This window comes from Coenobita brevimanus, chromosome 71 (assembly GCF_032717465.1).
Source record: "Coenobita brevimanus isolate Jiangsu-jjx chromosome 71, ASM3271746v2, whole genome shotgun sequence".
Classification (NCBI taxonomy): domain Eukaryota; kingdom Metazoa; phylum Arthropoda; class Malacostraca; order Decapoda; family Coenobitidae; genus Coenobita; species Coenobita brevimanus.
The window spans coordinates 5,324,994-5,347,876 of NC_137024.1; the positions used below are offsets into that span (position 1 = coordinate 5,324,994).

Genomic DNA, 22,883 nt, shown 5'->3' on the forward strand with positions numbered 1-22,883 from the left:
GCTCAGACGAAGTTGCGTCCATGGTGCCACCTCTCCATGCCTTCCCTCGTGGTACACGGGCATCTGGTAGCGCTCATGACTGGAACGTCACTCGGCCATATTGCAGAACTTCTGCCTATCAGAATTCTTTCATTCCCGGGAACTGGATCTCTCTGGAACTCGCTTCCCCAGAGTTGTTTCCCTCCAAATTTCAACCCACATCTGTTGAAGTCTAACTGTTACAGATATTTTATGAACAGAGGACACCAGTAATCTGGTGTTTGGATTATTTTTTTCTTTACTCATTTGTTTTTCCTTCCTCCGGTCTGTTATTTATATATTAAAAAAAAAAAAAGTTAACAGCAATGAAAGTTACAAAAAGAGCCTAAACTATAAAAAGGGAAACTATCATGACCTAAAGAAGTACTTTTTAGAAACTGATTGGGGAAAGCAGCTTAGAGGACAAGATTTAAATGCTATATATAAAAAATTCTGTGAACTTTATGAAATAGGAGTCCAGAAGTACATCCCAAAGCACAAAGAAGCAGAAAAGAAAATAAAGAAATGGTTCAATACAGAATGTAAAAATTCAAAAGAAAAAAGAGATTTGTTGTGGAATAGATACAGAAGACACAATAGTGAAAGGGCATATAATAATTACAAACAGGCAAGAAACAATTATACAAGAAGAAGGAGGGAAGCCCAAAAACAGTTTTAGGGGGATATCATAAATAAAAGTAGTGATCAACCGAAGCTATTTTACAGCTGCATCAGAAGCAAAACTAAAGTAAAAGAGAAATTACAATTCATTATGGACGAGGGAATCACGTATACACAAGAGAAGGATATTTGTGAAGCACTAAACAAGAAATTGCAATTAGTTTTTACATAGGAAAAAAATTTTGAAAGGGATTATGTGGAACATGCATGCCCACACATACTACCAGATATACAAACATCAGAAAAAGTAATACAGGAGGAGCTAAGTAAATCAGACAAAGGAAAAGCAAATGGTCATGATGAAATTTCATGTTGGGTACTACGTGAATGTGCAAAGGAATTAAGTAAACCATTATTTTTAATTTTCAAGAAATCCTTGAGTCAAGGTAAACTACCTGATATTTTGAAGAAAGCAAACATTGTTCCCTTATTCAAGAAAGGGAATAGACAAAATCCACTCAACTACCGACCAGTATCACTAACCAGTGTTGTAAGCAAGGTTTTAGAAAAGCTTATAAGAAAAGCTTGGGTAAATCATCTAGAACACAATATGATAACAGAAAGATAGTTTGGTTTCAGAAAAGGAAAATTATGTGTTACTCATCTGTTGAGCTAGTATGACAGAGTAACAGACACATTACAGGAAAGAGAAGGATGGGTGGACAGTATCTATTTAGATTTCAAGAAAGCATTTGACACAGTACCACACCAAAGACTTTTATGGAAACTGTACCATCAAGGAGGAATTCGAGGCAAACTGTATTGTTGGATGCAAGATTTTCTCATAAGAAGAGAAATGAGAACAGTTTTAGGGGGAAATTACTCATCATGGAAAGAAGTGACTAGTGGAGTACCACAGGGCTCAGTGCTGGCACCAATCATGTTTTTAGTGTATATAAATGATATAGACAATAACACTGGAAATGAAAGCTATTTAAATATGTTTGCAGATGATGCAAAAATACAAAGGAGAATTACTAACAGACTCTTGTAAAGAGCTACAGGAAGAATTAAACAAACTTCATGAATGGAGTAATACATGGCAAATGGAATTCAATATGGACAAGTGTCATGTAATCAAGTTTGGTAAAAGTGGATAAAGACCTGATTGGGATTATACGTTAGGAAATAAAACCCTACGCACATCAGAAAGAGAGAATGACCTACGTGTGATTATCAATAACAGACTATCTCCGGCAGACCACATCATTGAGAAGGTACGGAACATGTATACACTGCTTGCAAATATGAGAATAACATTCACATACATAATTGAAGACATGCTAAGAAAGATAATAACATCATTCATCAGACCAACCCTGGAATATGAATCAGTAGTCTGGAGTCCTCCTCTCAAAAAACACAAAGACAAGATTGAAAAAGTCCAAAGGGCTGTTACAAGATGGGTACCAAGCTTAAGGGATCTAAGCTACGAAGAAAGACTAAATAAACTGAATCTACCAACATTACAGGAGAGAAGGAAAAGAGGTGACATGATTATGCTATATAAATGCATATCAGGGAAGGAGAAAATAGACATAAATGATTACTTAACCTATGGGGAAGCATCAGCAAGAGGACACTGCAAAAAACTGCACAAGGAGAGGTGATAAAGACGTAAGGAAATTTAGTTTCCCAAATAGAGCAATTGATCATTGGAATGCACTACCGAATGAAATAGTGTGTGCCAAAACAATTCACAATTTTAAGGATATGTGCGATAAATATGGTTTAAGACACGGGAGAGTACGAGCTTGACTCATTCCTGTAAAGATACAATTAGGTAAGAACACATACACACACACACGCACACACACACACACACACACACTCACACATATATATATATATATATATATATATATATATATATATATATATATATATATATATATATTTAAATATATTATATATATACATATATATATATATATATATTTAAATATATATATATATATATATATATATATATATATATATATATATATATATACTGTATATATATATATATATTATATATATATATATATATATATATATATATATATATATATATATATATATATATATATATATATATATATATATATATATATATATATATATATATATATATATATATATATATATATATATATATTTAAATATATATATACATATATATATTTAATTATATATATATTTAAATATATATACATATACATATACATATATATATATATATATATATATATATATATATATATATATATATATATATATATATATATATATATATACACACACGTATAAATACACTAAGTAATTTCTGATGAGTTTTTTGTTACAAACACGTCCCAAACGTAACAGAGTATGCCCGTCGTATTGTCCTGAGGCCGATTGCACTTGCTTTTGTTGTTAGGAGCCGGTGTTGGGTTGTTTGTACAAAACTAAAGAACTGTCATTATTTTGTGTCACTGCTTTCAAGACATCTTATATTTTCACTTGAGGAACGAAACAACATTGATGTCAACGTAATGTCCACTCTTCTTAACTCACCATTTTAGTCAAACATTCTCTCTTTCAGCCACATTCTTTGCAGAGGAGTGAGCTGAGGATTTTGATGGCTTTAATAGTAATACCCTCGTATCCCATCATCCATTTACGTTTAGTCTCTCATTTTTCTTTCATTTTCTCAACCGTTGCATAAAATACAGTGGTTACCTTGATCCGGGCACGGAGGAAGGAGTGAACACCGCACCACCACCTCCTATCACCGGGGGCATCGCACTACTGTACTTTGCCAAGCACCGGCCGCCTGTTGCTTGGGTGCAAAGGCACGCGCGCACACACACACACACACACACACACACACACACACACACACACACACACACACACACACACACACACACACACACACACACACACACACACACACATACACACACACACACAGTCATATACTGTCTTGATCCAAACTTTCGAATGGAATTCTTTTACATTCATCACTCATACAGCCACCGAACACTTCACAACAAAACTATCGTGAATAGTTCATTCACTTTAACTTGACTCAGATTTTCGTCCTTTTGCAGAGTATTAATTTCACTTAGGTCAGTTGCAGAGAAAGACAATGATACGACTCTACATCCTTTCCATAGAACTTCTTCGTGACTAGTATCTTATTGTGTTTCACTGTTGTCCTCCCATACTCGTAGAGCATCATTCAGTAAAATGTCATGTTGGTGGGAGTGTGGTTGTTGGTCATTTTCCTGCACATTGCTGCCCAGACGTACCCAATAGAGTTCCGGTCTAGGGATTTCGGAGGATGAGGGAGGAGTATAATCTCTGGATGTTCAGCAAACCATGACACCTTATTAGCTTAACCTGTTTTATCGCTCTGGTACAGCTTGTGGACCCTCCAAAGAAACGCCGTCTGTGGTACTTTGGAGCTGAGGATTCTTTGATTTTCCCTGGAATGATTATTGCTTCCATGGCCGGGAGCCATCTGAGTGTTCCTTGCGCATTACGGAGGTTATTTGGTCGGGCATAGAAGCATACATTCTTTTCTCATATTCTTTGACTAATGCAAGAAAGCCTTGGTTTATTCACGCTTGTTCTAATGCTGTCCGCAACAAGGAGAAGGCCTATAAAAGGTACAAGAGCCAACTCACCCCTGAATCACATCTTTTTTATGTTTCTGCCCGGAAACGTGCTAAGTCTGTTCGCTCTGCCAAAAATAATTTCATCCGTACTAAATGCTCTCAACTCTCAAACTCAAATTCTTCCCGCTCTTTCTGGCACCTTGCCAAAAACCTTTCTAACAACTTTACCTCATCACCCCTCCCTCCTCTTTTCAACTCTGATGGCTCTGTTGCTATTTCTCCTACTGATAAAGCAGATATCTTCACTCGGACTTTCTCCTCCAATTCCACCTTAGACGATTCCGGTGCTGTTCCTCCATTACTTCCCCCCTCTGACTTCCTCATGGCTGACATTAAAATTTCTTAAGCTGATGTATTTTCTGTCATCACTGGCCTCAGTACTTACAAGGCATATGGGCCTGATGGAGTCCTTCCTGTTGACCTCAAGAACTGTGCTTCTGTGCTTACACCCTGCCTAGGTAAACTCTTTTGCCTTTGTCTTTCAACTTGTACCTTTCCTTCTTGCTGGAATTTTGTTCTCATTCAGCCGGTTCTAAACAAGGGTGACCATTCCCAACCCTCTAACTTTCGTCCAGTTCCTGTAACATCCTGTGTCTCAAAAGTTTTCGAGTCTATTCTTAACAGAAAAATGTTAAATCATCTTTCCTGTCGCAACATTCTTTCTGATCGTCAGTATGGGTTCCGTCAGGGACGCTCCACTGGCGATTTTCTCACCCACCTTTCACACTCCTGGTCAACCTCCTTTCAGGACTTTGGCGAAAGCTTTGCAAAAGCACTTAACATCTCAGAGGCTTTCGATCGAGTCTGCCATATATCTTTAATTTTCAAGCAGCCCTCTTACGGTTTCTATCCTTCTATCTGTGCCTTCATCAATAGCTTCCTTTCTGATTGTTCTATAGCTGCTGTCGTAGACGGCCATCGTTCTTCTCCTAGATCTATCAACAGTGGTGTTCCTCAGGACTCTGTCCTATCACCAACTCTCTTCCTTTTATTCATTATGATCTTCTAAGCTGTACAACTAATCCTATCCTCTCGTACGCTGATGATTCCACCCTTCACCTTTCCATTCGGTGTTCGCAACGTCCATCTCAGTAGTTACCTCAACAAACAAGGGATGAGGGTATGGCACACCTAATGTCTGACTTGGTTTGTATCTCTGACTGGGGTAAAAGTATTGTTTTTGTTTTTAATTCATCAAAGACTCAGTTTTTACACCTATCAACCTGTCAAAATCTTCCACAGGAGTACCCACTAATGTTTAGTAATATCCAGCTCAATCCTGCATCATCCATGGGCATGCTTGGGGTTTCATTCACACGGGACGTATCTTTAAAAGATCATAATGCATCTCTTGTAAAATCTGCTTCCAAGAGATTAGGTGTGCTAAGCCGACTCCATGCCTTCTTTATCCCTGCACAGTTGTTGACTTTATACATGGGTTTTATTCGCCCCTGTTTTGAGTACAACTCTCATGTGTGAGGAGACCCCACATACAGCTCTTCTCAATAGGGTGGAGTCAGTGGTTATTCGTCTCATCAATTCTCCTCCTCTTCCTGGCTCCCTTCAACCTCTGTGTCTTCACTGCACTATTGCCTCTTTATCTCTTTTCTATCGCTACTTCAATGGTCACTGCTTTTCTGAACTGTCTGCTTGGATCCCTCCACCTCTACGACGGGCGCGTAGCACCCGTCTAGCAACAAACTCTCATCCCCTTTCTGTCCAACTGTCTAATGCAAGAGTTAACCGTTACTCCCAGTCCTCCATTTATGCAATAGGTCAGCTCTGGAACTGTCTCCCTCTGTCTGTATTTCCTACTTCCTATGATCTCCAGTCTTTCAAACGCAGTGTGTCCCGGCATCCCGAAATGAATGAATCTTGAATTTGCCTCTCTTTTGTATTGTTTTATTTTTTTTCTTGGAACGTTTTGCGGGCTCAGCCTTTGGTTCTTTCTTTTTCTCATAAAAAAAATCAACAGTGAAGACGGAGAGATGGCAATTGTAGGCCAAGTTAATGTGAACAGAATATAGCACTACGTAAATTTATAATGCAATGATCTACACAGGCCTGCATGTTTTCTTCATCGCTAAGGACGGGGGGAAGAAAAGGCATTACCCATGTATTCCTCACGTGTTTCATATGTCGATTAGCCCTTCTCTCCGATGGCGCATTCAATAATTCATTTTTAATAACACCAAACGAACTTACTAAAATTAGGAAAAACCTCTATTCCCGTATTCTCGTCTCTCAAGGAGGTTCCCAAGCACCTCTTCCTCAACGATTTATTTTTAGATGCGGCTGGTTAATCTCATTTTGTACACTTGCGGATAAGTCAATATTTACATTTGTGAGCCTTATATATGTTTGTGTGAACGGACTGAATACGGTGAAACACACGTCTGTGATGTTGGCATGCCTGAGTGAACCACAAGTGATGTCTCGGTTACCATGACCTGAGTAAGACTCGCATATACAAACTGTTTTCTAAGAATCACTGTGATTATGCATAGATAACTGTTATAACGATCCTACCCTAAGCAATTTGACAAAACTATGTTTTATTTATTTCAAATACGCGTATCACATTGCTTTATTTGACATCCTTTATTATTAAAAAAATGTCGTAGAATAATTATGAAGCACTATAGTGAACGGCATAGCTATCTCGGGTTTCATTGTGCTCAGTAACAGATCAGTACCGTAATCAAACATTTCTGTACGAGTTACCAAATAACATGGACAGAGTCGGAGGTGATGATGGAAAGTCCATCCGTGGAATAGGTGCATATTTCAACACTTTTATGCATGGTCGTGGAGAGTGAGGTTGTGTGCTGCTGACCTCTCCTCTAGCTTCCTAGGGCTGCCTCACCGGCAATTAGCTTTATTTTTTTCACCCTTCTGGTGTGCGTTAGGCTAGCTAGTTTCTCACATTCCTCCCCTCCCTGTTAGTTTGGAACAGTAGGTGTCTGTTCCTGTGTACTGAGATTACCTTTGCTTGCTGCCCACGGAGGGTCCCCCCCACTGATCGCTCTGGGGCGTGAATTAACACAGTCGGGCCTCCCTGGAGTGGTTTGAGAGGGCAATTTCAGCCTTAGGTGTGTGGTCCCGGTGTGTTTTGTCCCTTGCTCGTTTTCGTCCTTCTTCCCACTTCCGCTGTTAGGGGGGGTGGTTACTATGTCGGACGCCCCTGCCGCCTCCCCCCCTTCAGGGGGGGAGGTGGTCCTGACGAACCTAGGACTGTACCACGGACTGACCGCCCCCTGACTAAATGGCCCCAGACTCGTACCGATCTGAACATTGATGTAAATAATGTACAGTTTGTAACGCTCCATGCTCTCGGTTCCACTCCCTTGAGCAGTATCAGTCCTTTCATCATCAAGAAAGTGATTGATTACTGTGCTGGGGAGGTGGAACAGGTGAAAAAACTTGCAAACGGAGACCTCCTCATCAAAACCTTCAACTCCTCCCAGGTAAAAGATTTGATGAAACTTCGTAAGTTCCATGAATATGATGTCGAGCCGAAGATCCTGCACGCCATGAATTCCTGCAAAGGTGTTATCACCTGCAGGGATCTTATGGTTATGGAAGAGGACGAGATCATACGGGAACTTGCTCAACAGGATGTAATCAATGCCCGATTTATAACCAGATTTTCTGAAGGCATGAGGACGAAAACTGCCACTATTGTCATGACTTTTGGAAAAGTTTCACTCCCAGACCATGTCAAAGTTGGATACGAAATTGTTAACGTAAGACCTTATATCCCTAATCCACTTCGTTGTCTAAGGTGTCAATTGTACGGGCACGGCGATAAGACTTGTCGGGCTTCCCAGTCAGTGTGTGGCAAATGTGGAACACAGGGACATGATGCTGAACACTGCACATCGGAGACGGTACGTTGTTTTCAATGCAAGGGCGCACACTCCACTTCCTTTAGGGATTGTCCCAAGTGAGGAGAAGGAGGTCTGCGTAGTGAAAGCAACTGAGGGCATTTTCTACTATGAAGCTAGGAAAAAGGTGAAGGAGTTGCATGCAACTCCCACGCCGAATAGGTCCTATGCTTCGGCGGTAATGTCCCTTCCCGTGATGTGTTCTGTTGAAACACAGAGTGACCCTGAACCTGTTCCTCTTGACACACTCTACCTCTCCATCTGAGCCTCCTATCCAATCCACCTCTCAAACTGACACCCCTGTTGCACCTTGCTACTCTCAGGCTGCTGCTGCCTCTCAGTCAGTAAAGCCTAAACAGAAGTCTGACAACTCTACTAAGAGTAATATGACCACCCTTACGAAACAGCCACGTCCTCATGTCCTTCCTGCTCCTGGTCCAGCGAGGGAGAGAAGAGTTAGCTCTTCCTCGGGGGGCTCTGGGAGCCTAGTTATTGATGAGCAACATATGGAGGTTTCCGTTAGTAAGCACCGGGATAGGTCCCCCAGTAGCCACTCGTCCGGCGGCGGGTGGCATAAAAAAGCTAAGCACACTGGCCCCTCTCGTAAATCTTAAACCGCCACATTCACTGTGATACAATGGAATTGTAGGACTCTTGGGAATAAATTCCACAATATAGCAATTTTGCTATCTATACACAGGCCAGATGTTGTTTGTTTACAGGAGACGCGCTTGGTGGATCACCCAGATCCTCCACAGTTCAAACACTACCATTCGTATAGAAGATATGATGGTCACGGAGTCGCCATATACACCCACAAATCACACCCACAAACGGAAGTGATTCTAAGTTCTACTCTGGAAGCTGTCGCGTGCAGAGTAAAATTTAATAACGCGTATCTGTCTATTTGTTCTATCTACTGTCCTCCCCGTGGTCCCATTGATGGTGATGCTTTCACTTCACTAACCCATCAACTTCCGGGTCATAAGTTAATTTTAGGCGATTTTAACGCCCATCACTGTCAATGGGGAAGCTTGAGGAGTGATGGCAGGGGGGAGCAAGTAGCCGACCTCATACTGCAGTCAAACCTCTGTCTTCTAAACAATGGTAGAGCGACTCGTGTAGATGACCGCACTGGTAACATGTCATGTATAGATCTATCCTTGTCATCTCCTGATATACACACTAACATCTCTTGGGACCCATATGACGACTTGATGGGTAACGATCATTTTCCAATCTGACTTTCTTATGCACGCGACGATTCTCGGCCTCCTCCACCACCTAAATTTAACTTTAAGAAAGCAGATTGGGGGTACTATTCACGGGTCGCCAATCTAGATATATCGGGAGATAACATTGATGAGAAAGTTTCACACCTACAGACTTCCATTATACACGCAGCTGAGGCTGCTATTCCCAAGACATCTACAATTCCAAACAAGCGTAGAGTTTTGTGGTGGACACCAGATTGCCGACAAGCACTCACAAAGCGCAATAGGAGATACAGGATTTTTGAGAAACAGCCAACAGAATCAAACTTTATTGCCTACAAAGCAGCTAAGGCTGAGGCAAGGAGGACAATTAAAGCGGCAAAACGGACTAACTGGCGTAGTTTTGTGTCCACGGTGAATCGCTCCACCCCACTAAGTCAGGTCTGGTCCACCATAAATGTACTAAACAACAAGTACACCCGGTCACCAATCACCACACTTGAGGTGGCCGGGAATGTAATTGACGATCCCGTGGATATTGCCAATACTATTGCTGACCATTTTGCCCAGGTAAGCAGCTCAGCCAACTATGATCCTCGCTTTCTCCACCATAAGCGTACGGCTGAGCTGCAAAACTTAGACTTTGCCACGGAAGACGGAGAGACCAGCTACAACTCCGAATTTACGTTAGATGAACTTCTCCTTGCCCTTAAATCCTGTAAAGGCTCCAGTCCCGGTCCATCCACCATTACGTACGGTATGATCCAGCATCTTACTCAGGCCAACCTGAGTAAGCTGTTAGCGGTGTACAATGAGATTTGGGCGTCTCGCACGTTCCCAAACTCATGGCACTACGCGCACGTCATACCGATACCTCGCCGAGACAGTCGCCTTACGAGTCCCAGCTCGTTTCGACCTATTGCGCTAACTGACTGTCTATGTAAGGTCTTTGAACGTATGGTTAATAAAAGGTTACTTTTTGTTTTAGAGTCGAAGGGTGTGTTAAATGATCAACAGAGTGGATTCCGTAAATACAGGTCCACTCTGGATCATTTAGTGCACCTGGAGCATTGCATAGCCGAGGCTTTTGCCAATCGCGAATTCATGATAGGAATTTTTCTGGATATTCATAAGGCTTATGATATGACCTGGTGAAACGGAATACTACGTAAACTCTACGCTTATGGTTTAAGAGGTAATTTGCCCATTTTCCTTCAGAACTTCCTTACTGACAGAATGTTTTCTGTCAGGTTACCCTGTAACGTAACTTCGGACATATTTGTCCAAGAGAACGGGGTACCACAAGGAAGTGTGCTTAGCCCTACTTTGTTCAGCGTTGCCATTAATGACATTCTGTCGTCCGCTTCCGTCCCCAGGACGATTAGATACTCACTCTATGCTGATGATTGTGCAGTGTGGCACTCTTCCCGCAATGCACAATCCTCGGCACAGCAGATTCAACTGGCAATTGAATGTGTTCAGCGTTGGGCCCTGGAGTGGGGATTTAAATTTTCCGTCCCTATCTGTGTCGGTGTTGTTTTTACTCGTAAACGTAACGTACCTCCTTTGCATTTAACTTTAGATAATCAGCCGATACCTTTTCAAAATTCAGTCAGATTCCTGGGTCTACATTTTGACAGTAGGCTCAGTTGGAGAACACACATTAATCATTTGCTTGCTTCTTGTAGTAAAAAAGTAAACATCCTTAAGTTTCTTTCCGGTAAATCGTGGGGAGCAGACAGAACGTCTTTATTGATGGTGTATAAGTCCCTTATCCGTTCTAAGCTTGACTATGGCTCACAGGTGTATGGGTCGGCATCGGATGCTGTCCTCCGTAGACTGGATGTGCTTCAGAACGTATGCTTGCGTATATGTCTCGGAGCCCTTCGGTGTATTCGTGTGGAGCGGTTGGAAGTGGAGGCTAATGTGCCTCCCCTCCGTCTACGACGTGACCACCTTTTATTTTCTTATGGTATCACCACCCACCGTAAACACTCACTTGGCCTTCCGACCTGTCGGATCCTCATACAGTGGGAATACCTGCTGTATGCGGCCCTCAAGCCAGTGGCTGTGAGGCTTCACTTCCTTTGTGAGGCGTTAGGGTACGACCTTTCTAATGGGGATCAGGTTTTAACGTCAAAAATAGCGCCCTGGGAGTCACTTGCCACCACATTCAATACTGACTGGCTCCCCGTCGCAAAGTACAAGGCGCCGGAGGTGGAGGTACGACAGTTGTTCCGGATGATCCTCATTAGACACCTAGCGTCATTCCACTTGTACACCGATGGCTCTAAGATGGATGAATGTGTGGGTGCGAGTGTGTGGTCTACGGAGTGCCGCATCCGTTTTCGCTTGCCCCCCCATACGTCTGTATTCACTGCCGAATTATTTGCCATAGATCAAGCTATAGACTTTGCTTTGCGTTCAGATCACAATAGTTTTGTCATTTTTTCGGACTCTAAGTCAGCCCTTCAGGCAATTCATTCATGTAGGACTGATTCACATGAGGTCCTGGGCCGCATTATCAATAAGCTGCACACATGTGCTAAATCCTTCACTCTGATCTGGGTGCCTGGTCATTGCGGTATTTACGGCAATGAGCAGGCTGACATACTAGCTAAATCAGCTGTAGAACTCGAGGAGACTTGGGACGTTCCTCGTGAGCTACAGTCTAGTCTCTCTTTCGGAAAGAAATCAATTAATTTTCTGTGGCAAAGTCAGTGGACCGACCAGGCAATTCCATCAGTCAAAAGGACCATATGTGACTGGTCCAGTTCCTCCCGAGGAAACAGACGGGAGGAGGTCACTTTAGTCCGCCTCCGCGTGAATTCCACCCTAATAACCCATACTGTATGTTACTATATATTAACAGACAATTTCCACCGCGTTGTACCACCTGTGACGCGGTGTTATCTATTAGTCACATCCTTTTGTACTGCAGTAGGTATGCTGGGGAACGTACCTCTCTGGCTGCCTACTGTAGGACAAATGCGCTCCCTTTCACACTTGATTCTGTCTTGGGTGATGGGGACGTTGGTGTGACTAATAAATTGACGACTTTCCTGAAAGAGACCAGATTACTCAGAGAGTTGTGATTTATTTTATGAACTTGGTTGTGGTTTCCTTATTATATATATATATATATATATATATATATATATATATATATATATATATATATATATATATATATATATATTTTTTCTTTTTTTTTTGTATGTAGGGATATGGTTTTTGTACATATGTAAATACGTCAATACACTTTTATATATTTGTGAACCGCAGGAGGAGGTTACATTGATATAAATGTGTATTTTTTTTTTCTTTTGTTCAGGACCAGTAAATTTGATTTTTTTTATTTTCTATTTTTTATTTTTTTTATTTTTTATTTTTTTTGTATATATATATAAATTTGATAAGTATTTGATTATTTTGTAGTAGAATAGTAATGAGTCTACATATGATGTATAGATGGAAGTATTTGTCCTGGTACTATCCATGTATACTGATGTATTCTTTATTACTTATTATGTTTCATAATCATGAATAATAACTTAATAATGGTATGAAATAGATGCAAATATTTCATATCATTATTTTGGCTTTCATGATTATCGATTCTTGCTGGCCTAATGCCCCTTCAGGGTGATGGCCATAAAAAAAAAAAAAAAAAAAATTCAACAGTGATCCATGATGACCACGTCCGCGGAAGTGCGTTGGTCCATCATCAGCCTTTACACTCAAGGTCTCAGCTTTAGAGATATCGCGTCGCACTGGTGTGTCGACGCCTACCGTCTCGTTGTGTGTCAACCGGTACAATGAGACCGGCAATGTGAAGAGTAATATGCATCTAACTGGCCGACCCCGATGCACAACTCCATAACAAGATCAGGTGGGCGATTCCTTAACAAGGTCAGGTGGGTATACAGTTAACTTTAATCATGAATAAAAACATCAAAAGAAAATGAAGTTACTCTTATTCGTGTATATGTATATAATATCATCATCATCATCAGCCGTTTGAGTATCCACTGCAGGACCGGCCTATCCCGACCGAAGTCGGGACGATACAGCCTATGTATCTCTACCAAGTGGCTTAGGCTGTCTGGTAGAGATTGTATGTAGGGTAAGAAGTGCTTGTAAGTGTAATTGTTGTGTTGGAGTGGCATTGGATGTGTGCGTAGTCTGTGAACCATGTGTAATCGGCCCACGCAAGGCGACTGGGTGCAAGCATACTTTATAGTATGCGACACAGCACCCCTTGTGTCCGCCAATGCAGTACGTGGCTGGGTGAACACTCCCAAAGTTTATTACCCTGGCGGGGCGTGAACCCTGGTTCACCCGTGTACGAAACGCACACTCTACCACTGTACCAGTCTCTCTCTCTCTCTCTCTCTCTCTCTCTCTCTCTCTCTCTCTCTCTCTCTCTATAAGGCCTCATATGATTGTTGTCATTCATTTGTAGTCCGTATGTATTTGTAATCCATTATCCAATTTTAACACTGCCAGTTTGCTGATACTTTATGAATATCTTTGTAATTCACCACGATATTAGTGTTCCTTTCACGTGTATACAGTACAGTATATCACCTGTTTTAGATCCGCCTGATGATGAAGTAAGTAGTCTCCGAAACGAAACAAATAATAAACAAGATGATATTCCTACATCAAGACCTAGTTGGCCAGTCTCTCTCTCTCTCTCTCTCTCTCTCTCTCTCTCTCTCTCTCTCTCTCTTCCGCATATGTTATATTCTTTATTAGAAATATTTTGTTTATCCCGGTAGGCAATAGCTAATGCTGAGGATCCCTTCGCCACTGCGACCACCGTCCGTGAGGATCTAGGACTTGCACTGACAGAACAGTAAGATCAAGGTTGTACTCTGCTGGGTTATTCTCCCGCGTCCCCGCAAGAAAGCCACTCGTAACTGAGGAAAATATGGAAAAAAGGATGGAATATGCGATGAATTACGGTATGCTGACAAACCACCGACATTCTGGGAGGAAGTAATATTTTGTGACGAGAAAACTTTTACCACCGATGAAAAGACAGGTTCGAGTCCGGAGAGAAATACTAGGTATGCATTATATACAAAAATAATAATATATTCCCACGGCATCACAAATAACAATTATTTTACTCATATATGTTTACTGACTTCTCTTATGATTTATATAAATTTTATTATCTTCGTAGGATTCCTTGTAATAGTCAGTACATACTGTATGTTTCCCTAGATTTGAGCCCCAGCACATTGTTCACAGTCGTAGGAGTGGGAGAGTTTCAGCCGGGCTTTTCGGGTGGATGCATGCTAGTGGTGTCGGCGAGTTAGTTGATGTTGGCCAGGAGAGGTTTACTGGTCAAGAATACGTCCACATCTTGGATGAGATTCTGCTGCCATCAGTTAGGGTTATGGTGTTCCCTGAGCCTACGACATTTTATGTGGTGCAGGACAATAGCCCTATCCACACATCACGAGTTGTAAAGTCATGGGTTGCTGAACATATAGAGATTACACTCCTCCCTCATTCTCCAAAATTCCCAGACCTGAACCCTATTGAGCATGTCTGAGCAGCAATGAGCAGGAAAATGGCCAACAACCACACTCACCAGCATCGTGACAGTTTAGTGAATGATGCATTACGAGCATGGGAAGGCATACGTCGCTGTGAGGGACAGGAGCTGACTACAACCCTGGTTGCGTCAATGCCTGACAGGTTGAACTGTCTCTTAAGTGCAGCAGGCTCATACACTCAGTACTAAGAATGTGAATAAAAGGTCTGCATTACTACTTGTATGCCTTCTCCTACAGAATAATATGTGGCTATCAACACATAATGAGGCTGCGCATACAGATAAATAAAGATGCATCTATCTATATAAATATTAGAATTAGAAATAAAACCAAGAGCAGAGAGAGGGAGACGGAGGATCTTGACTGTTACCGCCCCTAAGAGTGAATGCAGGTAGACATAATGCATATTCGATAAATAATAATTTCTGATCCAATTATTAACCTCTTTTGGGCAGAAAATAGCAATGTCTTGGTCATATGCAACACGGGTCTATTATAGTATTCATCAGTCAATACAGGCAGTGTCCTGACTTAAGAAATCAACCTCATGAGAGAGAGAGAGAGAGAGAGAGAGAGAGAGAGAGAGAGAGAGAGAGAGAGAGAGAGAATCATACTAGATGGCGAGCTCCAGCAACGCTATCAAAATCACAGCTGACTGCACTGAAGATCACAAGATCTGGACCCAGTGTCAGAATGTTTCAGGGCAAAAGTGTAAAGATTTATTTTTCCTTGGGAGTACCTTGGCTGTGCTGAGAATTACGATAGTAGAAAGATTTAAGTAACATATAAGAGGGTAGTAATGTATTATAAGCCAAATAAATCGCTGAGGAAGAGATTTTAGAGAGCTTCGTTAACCGGCGAGAATACGTGCATCTGTCTAACCCGTCCAGTTCGAGAGGCATCTCTTATGCTGAAAAAAGTTGTCAGGAGGTACAGTAGATAGAATTAAATATAGATAGAATTAAATATAAAGAAGAAGCGGTGTCAAGGCACAGCAAACCTGTCCCCGGCAGTCATTTTAGTGCTGACATTTAAACAGCAGGTTATCTAGACAAAAATGTCACATCAAATTTGGAGTAAATCGGGTGAGATTGGAGATTTTATGACCATCTGAAATTTTAGGCTCGACTTGCCTGACATTGACCTCCCTACCGCTACCTGGGGGGTGACCCCCCTGATGTTATGAGGCATGTTATAGGATGCAGATTTGAAAGATGCTCCTTTAGGTTTTGGTTTCATGTCGATATGAGGAATCTGAAAGGAGTTATGGAGAAAAAATGATTTTTACGCTCCCTCCCCCCCTTTTTTTTTTTTTTTTTTTACATTTTTTAGGCCGACAGCCAGGGCCTTGGTCCATTTTGACCAAAAATTTAGTCAGGTGATCAGAAGGTCATAGCCCATGATCCCTGTAGTCAAAACCGCACCAGTAGTTTTCGCGGAAAGTTGTTAACAGGCAAACAAACAAACAGACAAACCGAATGAAAACAATACCCGTCCCCGAGCCCCTCTGGGGCGGGGACGGGTAATAACGTCCTTGGGGGTGAATGTGCAGAAGGGAGAAAGAGTGAGGGGCTGGAATATCAGACTCTGGCGCGCGTAGCGATCTTGCCGCCCAGCACTCGGGTTGTAGTTTGTTTCGCATTTCCTAGAACACTGGAAGGAAAAGGAGAAAGTTGTGACATTATACTCTTGGCCCATAAATAGTTATATAGCCATTTGTGGTCCATGAGAAAATGAAGAAGAAAAAGAAGATGATGATATGATGATGATGATGATGATGATGATGATGATGATAAGGAGGAGGAGGAGGACGACGACGACGATAATGATGGCGATAAGCGAAGAGAAGGAGGGGAAGAAGAAGAAAAAGGAGGAGGAGGAGGAGAAGAGGAGGAAGAAGAAGGAGGAGGAGGAGGGGATGATGATGACGAAGAAGATGAAGAAGAAAAAGAAGAGAAAAAAATAAGGAGGAAGAGAAAAGGAAAAGTCTTAGCTAAATCCCCTGATTTCTATGACTTTTCTTTTTCATTCTTGCTGCTATCCAGGCAAATTTGTTCATCTTCAAAACTTCTTGAAGCCCGAAAAGTGTGGTATGAGGTAGTAGGACAAAAAGGAAATAATTAAAAAAGGAATACGATATTGTACTGGGGAGGCTAATGTTACATGACTGTACGAGTAGAGTGTCATGAAGGCAGAAAGTCAGTAATTGCTGATGCTCACTCTTCCCTTAGAAAACAAACTAGAACAGTCAGTGTTAGTTCCAGGTGCCTAATTTAACTGGTGGGTGAACCGGGACTAGAGGAAAAACTGAGTCCATCAATCTATCTAGCCCAGTGCTCTTACTGGTTATATTGCACTAATTACGCGTCCACACCAAGAGCTTGCTGGCACGTGCAGGAGCTTTGCATGACTTTAACCCATAGAAGTTTTCGTCCGCACCCGTCCGCGTCCAGTGGGGCTACTTGTATGGGTTACAGTGATGCAAAACTCCAGCCTGGGACAGCAGCAATTTGATGTGGAGGCGGCCTAAGAGAATTATATTTTAGATTAATCCCTTTCCTTGGGGGAAGCAGCCTAGGTATATAGATAGATAGAAGTAAACGAGGGTCATTAAGGCAGATAGTGTATATTTTCTGTCTCTACGACCCCCAAACGTCATTTTTATACCCAGGTTCCCAGTTGCAGTGTTGAGTCAACAGAGGGAAGGGGAATGAAACTTCGTCCCAGAGCTGACTGGTCCAAGAACCGAACTCGGGTTCCAGTAAAAAGCTGGACGCGCTAACACATGCACCACCGGCTCCCCTGACAACAGTGAAGCTGCGTTGCCGGGCATAGGATAATGTCATTTCCCCTTAACTCCCCTCTCACTATATAGACAATGCTCCCTCACTTCCTAGGCCGGCAGTTTGTTTAACGACAGTATAAATGAGAACATAATGCGGGCCGATGTATAACGATGTATTGTGCCAGCAAATACTGACCCTCTTGTAGTCGATATGCAGAAAACAACTAAAACTACACCATGGCACCGCCTACCATCACTATCTTGTGTTTCACTATCTATGCCTCGTGTCTGTCCCACCCTTCTCCTAACCATTTCCTGGTACCATTATCTTCCTTTTTACCCTCTGTGCCTGGTTATGTCTTCCCCTCCCCCTAACCCCTCTTTTACCTTTCCCTTCACACTGTTACGTGAAAGAGGGAAGTGAGAGGAAGAGAGAAGGTGGGGGTGTAGGGATTGAAGAACGGAGTTGTAGGGATTACTAATGAGAACTGGAGAAAGGGTAAATAAAGAGGTCATGAAGCGATAATGGTATTCAGTTAATAAAGCACACTGGGTGGTAATATGCGCGGCATTGTTGTCGAATATTGAAGAGATATTACCAAAGTCTAGAGAAGAGGCCTTGAATATTGTCATATAAAAGCAAGCTCTGTCCAGTGTGAGATCATGCAGCTGTGACGCCAGCGTGTTGCGATATATGCCAGTGACCAGCCACGTGGCATGACTGTGGTGGTGGTAGTTCTGGTGGCTGTGGTGGTGGTAGTTCTGATAGCTGTTGTGGTGGTAGTTCTGGTAGCTGTGGTGGTGGTAGTTCTCGTGTGGTAGTTTTCACTTTGAGTTATAGCTTGATGTCCGCAGAATCCCAGACAGGTCAAGGTCGTCATGCTATGGTCGCTTTTTTTCATCTGATGGAGCTGAGTCATTTTAACAACTTGAATACTAAGCTGTGATTGCATGGAATTCAGTGATTCTAGGTAGGTTAGGAGATAGGGATGAGTCTCCTTGGTCATTAGACAAATTAATTTCCTCGGCCTGACCAAACTTGGCCATCAACTGAACTAAAAGAGGTTAGGGATCTATCAGGTCAAAGTAAACGCGCTAGTGGAGGTTTAGCAATATATTCATGTTTACGCGGTGGCATTCCTTTGACTGGTGTGTGTGTGTGTGTGTGTGTGTGTGTGTGTGTGTGTGTGTGTGTGTGTGTGTTCCGATTTACATGAAGGGAATCCGAAAGGGGCACCATAATACTAGAATTCAAATGCTTTTCCTTCTGAATGAATCTGCTGTTGATAAATAAATTAGACCCATGAGAACAGATATCCACAGGGTATAGTAAGATGGGTGCACTATATAAAATGTCATAGTTTGTTAACATTTACGAGAAGTATGAGTAGTGATTAACAGTGAGACTATTTGAAGTCAAGTTATATAATTTCCCTTCGGCCAACCATAATATTAATTCTTTCTTTATCCCGTACAAAATTTCAGCAAAATGATAGTCGAGCCATACAAGAAAAGTGCTTCAGTTGCTTGGAGCCTATCGTCGGTAGATTAGGTCAGGTCAGGGTAGTTTAGGTTAGGTTAGGTTAGGTCAGGGTAGGTTAGGTTAGGTTGGGTTAAGTAAAAATGTATAATTATGTTAATCTGAGAAAACTGAGTAAATCGTCTTTGCCCAGTCGGTACCAAACGTACAATCGATATCAAAAATCATGTCTCCTCTCCCGCTTTTCTTTCCATGGACTTTGAATATCATTTTCATGAATCCATGGCAACCGACACTGATGTATTTATTTAACTATGGTTTAGTTCTATCAGTGGTGGTGGCTGTGGATTCATCAAACTGATTTTCAAAGTACGTGGCGAGAAAAATATGAGACACGGCAGAACTTTTGATTCCGATCCAGAAGTTTTCGATAAGCGATAATGAACATACAGTCCAGTCTGACCAATACATTTTGAAACTCTGCCATCACTTTTAGGGGCGACTGTATGTGACTCACTGTTCCCTTAACCCCTTCAAATGACTTTTTTTTTTTTTTTTTTTTTTTTTTTCGTGCTGCCTCCGGATGATTTTATTCATCTTGGGATAGAATTTTTGAACTGAAGGGTTAAATGGAGCCCACATTAGCCCCCTTCACTGCAAGAAATCTCCCTTTTACTGTATAACAGCGTCGAGTGATGGGTGTTAAATGAAAAATGTTACCAGACTGAACAGTTTTAATGGATGGCTGATGAAAATAACGCACGTCATGTAAACGCAAACCTTTTACATAATTATGGTGAGAATAATAACAACTAGAAGCCATCTCACGATGGGATCACGATTACATTCAGTTAAGCATGAGTTATAGGAGACCGAGGGTTAACAATGTTACCATTAACTCTCTCATGATCGTATCTACTCTAGTATTATACTACCACATAAGCCTGTCTTCATCTACACCCCGTAGGGGTCATCTCCCCATCACTTATTTTTCCCTATGAACCTATTTTCAACCTATGGACCCATTTCCCTACATAGACCTATTGTCCTCCATTGTTCCAATTTTGCCCATGGACCTATTTTGCCTCATGGACCTATTTTGCACATAGATTAGTTTCTCGCTTTCTCCCATTGACCTTTTTTTTTTTGCCCATGTACCTATTTCTTCCCAACAGACCTATTGTCCCTTCAGGGCCTATTTACCCATGGACCCATTAACCCTCCATGGACTTATTTTCTCCCAAGATTTATTTTCCCTCCATGGACTTATTTTTTTCCATCGACCTATTAATCACTATGTACCCATTTTCTTCCCCTGTGACATCGAATCCCCACATGGATCAATACGCTATGGGTCAAAGCTCAACGTCTTTTCAGCAGCACTTCTTCGTGACTAGCATTATATTCAACCGGTAATCCATTGCTACAACTGAACATTCACGATGGAGGGATGTCAGTTTTATGCCAGGTTAGAGTAAAGAAGGTATAACGCAATCAGTTCACCTCAAAATAAATTGTCTCATAACCGATTTTGATTCGCAATAAGGCTAAGAGAGAGGACAGAAACGTTTCTGCAAAAATCATGAACAACAGATTATGACTATCATCCAGTCCCTTGCTGCCCCATCAGGAATGTAGGGACCCTGGACTAGGCTACTTAACACAGACATTAAGACAAGAGTGACCAGTATCTAATCCTTGAGTAGCATTATAAGAGCAAAAACTATACACACCCATTGGATTTAAACTTTTATAGGGCAAATGTGGTTGGAGTGACAACCCACCAGATCATCAGTCATCCATTTTTTTTTTTTTTTATACGTTTACCACTCAGTTTTGTAAACGGTTTCTTGGATTACAAGAAGCCATATGACTTGTCATCCAGTGTAGAGTTACCCAAAGGTAACACTACATTGAGTGGGTGGATGGTGAGCCCCTACTACCATCAAGATTTATGTACTGTGCTGTAATTTATTTTGGCTTACACTAAGCATTTAAGCTCGTCACAAGGAAATCTCCCAGCTTCCAAGAGTCAGGCTACACACTGTATCTACTAACCATTAAATGGTGACTGGCGGCTTGAAAGTACTATAATATGGGTAAGGCCAGACGCTTTAACGAGCTACGAGAAAACCCAGCCACCCAAACCAACGTTCAATCGTGACTGGTGTAAGCTTGGATGTTTACTGGATCGAATGTCCCAGATGGTGTGACAGCCTTCCATATGTAGCATGATATCACGTAATGCCATCAAGGGAAGTAGGGTAGTCATGAAGAAGTGCTAAAAGAGGAATGTAGTCATAGTTTAGGCTTATTCAGTCACTGAGCTGCGTGAAATATACTACATAAAGACGGAAAACTGGACCAAGTTAAGGTAAACCGAGTCGAGTGGGAGGTTAATTAAACTTTCATGGGAAGTGAATGCCAGTACCGTCAAACTCGCGTTTACATATTCTAGGGAGCCTAAAGGGCATCCAACCCCTGTCCTTTATTTGTTTGTTTATTTACTGACCGCGTGTCACAGTTTTACAAAATAATCCTAAAAGTATAAAGAATGCATTAATTATACAAGCCGTAAGAGTATTATTATGCTCTAATGTATTACACATCGCTCCAAAGTTTTATTAGTAGCAAAATAATGCGTTTTTGATTAAAAGAATGATTTGTAACTACGTGTGCGTACTGCGGGAGTGTATTGTTTTGCTTGGCGTGTGTGTGACTGTATGTGGACAAGATACCTTAAACAGTTTGGTCAGACTCGATGAATGGTTTGACGGTCAGTCAAGGATAGAGTGATTAAACTCACTCAAACTCTGTCCTTCATTTAATTCCCTTCCAGTTTTCCTCTTTAGGCTATGTTGGCCCATCTGCCTGTGACATCTGACACACACATTAAAGTGAAAAGAGTGCTGTGACCTGGTAAATTCTTGTTACATTGGTGAGCCCCTTCAACACACACACACACACACACACACACACACACACACACACACATATATATATATATATATATATATATATATATATATATATATGAGCCTCAGTGGTACAGTGGTAAAGTGTGCGTTTCGCATGCTGGTGGATGAGGGTTCGCCTCCCGCCAGAGTTGTAGAAACTTTGGGAATCGTTCACCGAGCCACTTGCTACTTTGGCGGACATAAGGGGTGCTGTGGTTGAACCAGTGTCGCATACTAGTATGCTTGCACCCAATTGGCTTAAGGCGGGCCGATTACAATTGGTTCACAGACTACACACACATCCAAAGCCACTACAACACTACAATTACACTTACAAGCACTTCTCACCTTATATACAGTCTCTACCAGACAGCCTAAGCCACTGGGTAGAGATACATTGGCTGTATCGTCCCTGCTTCGGTAGGGATAGGCCGGTCCTGCGGTGGACCTCAACGGCTGCTGCTGATATATATATATATATATATATATATATATATATATATATATATATATATAATACAAGTACGGAGGAAGGAAAAACAAATGAATAAAAAATAATAATCCATACACCAGATTACTGGTGTCCTCTGTTCATAAAATATTTGTAACAGTTAGACTTGAGCAGCTGTGGGTTGAAATTT

General features: G+C 41.6%; 2 protein-coding genes across 2 annotated transcripts in view; one reads left to right on the plus strand and one right to left on the minus strand.

Moving 5' to 3' along the window:
* Positions 1-3,461, minus strand: part of LOC145406679 (DBH-like monooxygenase protein 1) — a 105,845-nt gene extending 102,384 nt beyond the window's left edge. The window contains exon 1 of the mRNA XM_080277776.1: positions 3,403-3,461. The gene's annotated coding sequence lies outside the window, so the exon portion shown is untranslated. The remainder of the gene's footprint in view (positions 1-3,402) is intronic.
* The window catches only part of LOC145406681 (DBH-like monooxygenase protein 1), a 588,166-nt gene that overhangs the window by 278,170 nt on the left and 287,113 nt on the right, over positions 1-22,883 (plus strand). The gene's annotated exons all lie outside the window — the stretch shown is intronic.